This window comes from Octopus sinensis, linkage group LG5, assembly GCF_006345805.1.
Source record: "Octopus sinensis linkage group LG5, ASM634580v1, whole genome shotgun sequence".
NCBI classification, from domain to species: Eukaryota; Metazoa; Mollusca; class Cephalopoda; order Octopoda; family Octopodidae; genus Octopus; species Octopus sinensis.
Window position 1 is genome coordinate 21,208,868 of NC_043001.1, and position 6,437 is coordinate 21,215,304.

At 35.1% G+C, this 6,437-nt stretch overlaps 1 protein-coding gene across 5 annotated transcripts in view; it reads right to left on the reverse strand.

Moving 5' to 3' along the window:
* The window catches only part of LOC115212349 (DNA-binding protein Ikaros-like), a 13,160-nt gene extending 8,432 nt beyond the window's left edge, over nt 1–4,728 (reverse strand). For 3 of the 5 annotated variants that reach the window (XM_029781217.2, XM_036503203.1, XM_029781216.2), the window contains exons 1-2: nt 4,449–4,728; nt 2,779–2,954 (exon numbers count right to left, since the gene is read on the reverse strand). The gene's annotated coding sequence lies outside the window, so the exon portion shown is untranslated. Of the gene's footprint in view, nt 1–2,778; nt 2,955–3,192; nt 3,805–3,910; nt 4,209–4,448 lie in introns of those variants that run through there. The other 2 variants (XM_029781218.2, XM_036503204.1) reach the window with 2 other exon arrangements.
* Nucleotides 4,729–6,437: the final 1,709 nt, after the last annotated feature.

Genomic DNA, 6,437 nt, shown 5'->3' on the forward strand with positions numbered 1-6,437 from the left:
AGTAGGAATCTAATATTATTACTCAGTGTAATGAAAGAACATAGAAAAATGCAGCAAGATTTCTGACAGCGACAAAGAACCAGAGCTTAAAATGTAGTACAGAGGAGTTGGTTGTCAGAATACTGAAGAATAGTTAAAATAGAGTACCCATGAAATAAGGTCCCTGAATGGCTAAGGCAGTTTAGATATCTCTATATATATAAACGGCAAAATGTCTGTGTGCATGTCCTTTATACAAATCCACAATTTTTCAATTAGAGGGCTCGCACTTTCTATGGTCATTCAAAACCATCCAAGGGTGGTTGTGCACATCTTTACATTTCCCCAGTCACCCAGAAGGCATTAAAAAATCAATAGAAGTGACTTTTTTGTGAATTTTCTGTCTAAAACTCAATCAAAATGCCCGAAACTTGATACACCAATTGAATGCCAGCTAGCTGTATGTGACTGGTCGGAGATTTGGACAGTACTCACGTGTATGTATGCACGCACGGAGCTGTATATGCATGCACTAGCACTATGACCCAGCGTTGCCAGGTCATAGTGCAAGTGTTATAATAATTCTGTTTGTCATTGTGTCACTTAGCCTGTCAGTAATGCTTTATAATGATGAAATTATTGTATACAGTGCTCAGGTGCACCTCAACTTGTCAGAAAGTGCATATAAAGTACATGCAGTAATGTACAAATGTCTGGAAAGTGAACAGTGTATGAGTCAGATACATGCTTGTGTGTGTATGGAGGGGAGAAAATCAAGTGTAGTGTTGGCGAATCTCAGGAAGCATGGAAGTTTTGAAGGATGCAGTGCTCCGACAACTAACAACTGATGCCGCCACTTTGTTCCATGCTTCAGCAACTCTCAGCGTGAAAAAATGTTTCCTGAAGTCATGGGAGCTGTGCTGTTTTCTTACTTTGTAAATATGTCCACGGGTGTTAGATGGATGGAGTTTGAAAAGGTGCTCAGAGTTATTGTTTGTACATGATTAGAGAAAAAGAGGGAGAAAGAAAAGAGGGAGAGAGAAGCGTCCATGACATGAGGTAAAGGGAATGTAATTGTAATGCTTTCACGGCATTAGTTGAAGGGAAAGAAAAGAGAGAGAGAAAAAGAGAATAAGGCAAAGAGTGAAACGGGTTTCAGGTTTTTAGATAAAGTTTTCTGACAATTCAACAGCTCACATACCAACATATCATCAATATTTCAGTGTCTTTTTCCCCTAGGAAAGGTTAACAGATAACCTATTGGGTTATCTGTGGTTATCTATTAATTCTGTGAAATATTCACGGGTCCCACAAGTAGTTGGTAATTGTTAGTCTGGTGATCTAATTAGTCCTGGGAATGGCTTTAATGAAACGACAATTGCTAGAATAAAGAAAGGGTGAAAATAGTTTTAAGAGATTTTACTTCTGCTGACAATAAAAAAATTCCTCTGTTGATGTACAAAGCAGATTTTATGAAGCATGGATGAAAAGTGCAATGCAAAATGTTAGTGAGATATAAGCATCAAACACGGATAATCTGTGAAGTCTGAAGAGAAATGAGAGAAATGTAATTAGGTGCATTCATAATGTTAACCTGATGAGTGCAGGAGCAGACTCAAGGGGGCCTGAGGGGCACATGCCCCCTCAAGAAAAGTGCACCCTTCTAAATAATGTAACATTAGAGGCACCAATTGACATATGCATTAGTAGTTGTGATCCCTGTGCCGGTGGCACATAAAAAGCACCATCCGAACGTGACTGATGCCAGCACCGCCTTGACTGGCTTCTGTGCCGGTGGCACATAAAAAGCACCATCTGAACGTGGCTGATGGCAGCGCCACCTTGACTGGCTTCCGTGCCGGTGGCACGTAAAAAGCATCAATCCAGTCGTGGCCGTTGCTAGCCTCGCCTGGCACATAAAAAGCACCCACTACACTCACAGAGTGGTTGGCGTTAGGAAGGGCATCCAGCTGTAGAAACACTGCCAGATCAGACTGGGGCCTGGTGCAACCTTCTGGCTTCCTAGATCCTGGTCGAACTGTCCAACCCATGCTAGCATGGAAAACGGATGTTAAACGATGATAGAGATTTGATTTAAATAAACCTAAATGCTCAGTGAAATATTGGTATGTGCTATGGAGGGTAACCATAGAAAAGAAAGGCTGAAGACATGAGCTATTTGATGTTAGGCTGCTAACCTTGGGCATGAACTGATGAAAAATACAGATAAGTAGTATTTCATGTCCAATCAACCTGTCTAACCTTTTTTAGGGGAAAAAGACACTGAGATATTGATGATGATGTTGATATGTGAGCTGTTGAATTGTCAGATAACAATCATAGAGTGGTTGTATACTGTCAACATAACGTGACAGTCCTGTAAACGGAATTACACCACCGCTTTTTAGCCCTAGGAAGCATCGACGATTCCTGTCGGCTTTGACACATTTCCTGCGTCCTTATATTTGCGAAGGGGAGGCAAGCACCCCCACCAGCTAGGACTAGCAACCTGAAAACATGCATGTTTCTGGGTCTTGCCCGTCATCAGTCCAGGGTAGTAAGTCCTGCTAGTTGAGATTACCTGCCAAACCTTCGCAAATATATATATTTACAATGAAATCTATTCACTGGTCACCGTAATTAGAAATATTGAATTTCTAAATGTCTCAAATAAACATATATGTGCATAATAAATATATATGCACATAATTTGATAAAGTAATCAAACAAGTTTGTGTAAGTTCTGAAGTTATTTGAAAGAAGAAGAGAAAAAGGAATAGGTTTATGAGATGCTTTTACCTTAGAGTAAGACAACTGCTTTTAGTATTGAGTTCCATATCTGCGTTCAAACCCTACTGGATTCAACTTTGTCTCTCATGCTTCTGAAGTCTGATAAAATACGTCTCAATCAGGAACTGAGCTGAAACAATCAACACTCCTCCTCTTAAAATGCTTGTTCTGTGAGAAACCAACATCTAAAGGCAAAAAAACCCCAAAAAGCCACAATTTATTTCACTTAGATACTAATGTCGAGGAAAATCAAGAAAGTCAGAATGTGATTATTTCTCCTCCCTTGAAATATCGAACCAGCAGAAACGAATGTTTAATTTTAAATTTTAATATTTAGTGGGAAAACTTGTACAGGAAGCACAATACTAACAAGTACTCAGTGTCAAATTGTGTATAAACAATACAGTACTTGTTAGTACTTACCAAAAGCACAAAAATAAACAAAGCTGAAATATTACATCAGCTCGATCAAGAGAGTGTCTTTATATTTGACCCAGCATGATCGTTCATAACACGTGCTACAACAATTTGTGTTATGTATGGTATGATGATAGTGAAATAGTTGTCAAAGGAAATGGATAATGGAATCAAGGCTTGACTAATTAGTGGCTGTTATGTAAATGAGCTAGGGTTTTATTAGTCGCGACATTATAAAAACTACAAACGAATTTATGAAGAGCAATAGAAAAAAAAGATTATTATATTATATATTTTTAAGAATTACAGCAAAAGATGTAAATATAAAATAATTGTTCTTCATTATCAGTTGTTTTGTTGCAGATTAATGGTAAAACCGTTCGTTCTAGAGATGGCAATCCTATATTTTCTGACAAGTATCCGAGTTCATATTATACGATGTGTCTTTTTAAAGATGTTATGGTAGTTTGATGAAAATTTAACTGCTATTTGTAGCCGGTTGAACAACCATGTAGAAGCGGGCACGTTTTGTTGTTTAGCCCCAAGTCAGCAGCTCTCATCAACCAGGACCTCCACAGCTATGATCAAAAAGCATTCTGGACATGACCTATTGTTATTTTAGTATATCTTAGGATCATAGTATTCTGTGTCATGTTTTTAAACAAGAGGTTACGTCTTGAGGGAAATTTGTTTGCTATTTCTAGCAGGTAGAACGATCACGTACCTATTTCCTCGTTAGCTTGTTTTGTTGTTTAGTCCCACTTCAGTCTTGATATAGCAGACCTATAACCAAAGGCATTCCAGTCGTGACCACCACATCACATTTTCCATCACGAAGTGGACTACATTACCAAGTATACTTCCTTTTGAAAACGATAGGGTGTGGTTTGAAGCAGATTAGGCTGCTATTTCTAGCGATCGAACAACCACTTAGGCTCACTCGTTGGTTTGTGTTGATTGTGCAACAAAAACAGTAATTACTGAAGATATTCAAGTTAGAAATTTATTTTTTACTCTATCAAAAAAACGACACTACGATTTTGCATTTATGCTTAAAAATTTAACTTATAGCAACCTTAAACAATCAATTAAATTTCTCTAAAACAACCACTTAAATATATATATATATATATATGTATGTGTCTATATATATATGTATGTGTATATATATATGTATATATATAGTTGGGTGATGGACAATGTTACGGAAATAATTGGCTAATTAATGAAAAATATAAGCTTAAAAGTTTAAAGTAATTTACCTGCGATGTCCGAAACTAAGAAGACTCTAGATTGTAGGAATGTTATGATGGAAAGTAAATAACACGGAAACGATGAGGGAAGAAATTAGTTTTAGCAAGTGGGTTCCAAGCAACCGGAAACTGAGCATTGAGGTGTCGCTGTTGTCAACAAACGGTATCAGCTGAAAATATGACTCGAATTAAACGTTTTTTTAAATAAAAAAATGCTTCACAATGAAACAATAAATCGTTTGCAAACAGTAAATTTTAATACGATCGTTGCAAGTATTTGCCAGTATTTGGTTTTTTTCGGGGGGAATTTAAACTTGAAACTCAAAACGGGCAGATTTTCTAAATATAGAATATTTTCGCGTCATTGAAAAAATCTTAATTGCCAAGTTTACGATTTCGTACAAGAGTTTCCCCCCATGAATTGCTCAAGTGAAATAATAAACCAGAACGGATTTTCCTTATTTTGCGGGGGTTTTAGCTGTTGGACATGTAATTAAAATATATATATATATATATATATATATATATATATATATATACATACACACACACATATATATATATATATATATATTATATATATATATATATATATATATATATATATATATATGTGTGTGTATACTTTATTTTAAGCAGCAGAAAATTCAACAAAATCTGTTACTCTGAGTTTCTCGTTGCCGTTCATCAGACAGTTTTTGCTAGAATGGAACCGATATATCAATTCAATCTAGACTCTTACAAACGCTACACCTTTTTAAAAAAATGGACTTGTTTGATTGGCCCTTTAGAAAAGAAATGCCAGGATAGAAATCATATAAAATTTAAGATGAGATATAAAAAACAGTTAAGTTTCTTTAAAAAAGTGATTTCTTTAAAAATTTTCTTATAAATGTGCTTGCAATGAAAAGTGTTGCGATTTATTTTCTTAACATAAAAAAAGTATGAAATTGAATAAATTATTATTTAAAAAAAGAGAGAGATTCTACTGTTTCACTTCTATAATTTTAATGTTTAGTATTAAATTAAAACAATATGATTTTTCAATACATTAAAATCTTTGTAGTGGACGCATTAATTATGAACAAAGTTGTGTTGGTCCTCACCTGGTCCTGTTTTTATAAGATATAAAATAAGTTTACTACATCAAAAACTATTGAAATGTTTTTATTTCCACCGTAAATCTAGCATTAATTACATTTTTAATTTTGAAGAGATTGAGCATGAAAAAAAAACGTCAAACGTTAGTATAAAAAATATCGTTTTAATGTGAGTGGATTTGGTAGACAGAAACTGAAAGAAGCCCGTCGTATATATATGTGTGTGTGTTTGTGTTTGTTTTCTCACCATCACTTGACAACCGATGTTGGTGTGTTTATGTCCCTGTTCCTTAGCGGTTCAGCAAAAGAGACTGATAGAATAAGTACTAGGTTTACAAAAATAAGTCCTGGGGTCAAGAAACATTTTTTTTTAGTTACTCTCCGAATAACAATAACTGCATATCACGTGAGAATATAATTAAAGTGGAATTAACTGGCAGAAATTTGAAAGAAAAAAATATTTTATTTTATTTTATTGGAATTCTTTCGTTGAAAATTAACCAAGGTTCGAAAAATTCCTCTCAGAAATATCAGGAATTAAAATTTTACGAAACTGGATCGATCTAAAAATTTGGGTCGTTATGCAAAGCAATTAAATAAATTGACCGAATAAGTGCGACCTTGTTTACGTTGCGTTGCGCGAATGCACCAAGCAACTGCATGTCTTGTGTTTACAAGGAGTTGTCACATAAACAAGCGGAATGCACCTACCATAATTCCAAATACGTAAACTGTTGCAAAAACTTAGAATTCTGATCTGTTACCACCAAATACTATCAAGTTTGAATTTAATGACGTTTTCAAATCGTGTTTGGCTGCTAAGAAAAAAAAAAAATATATATATATAAAAGAAAAACGTCACTCGCTAAAAGAATTCAGTAATTAACGAGACAAAAAC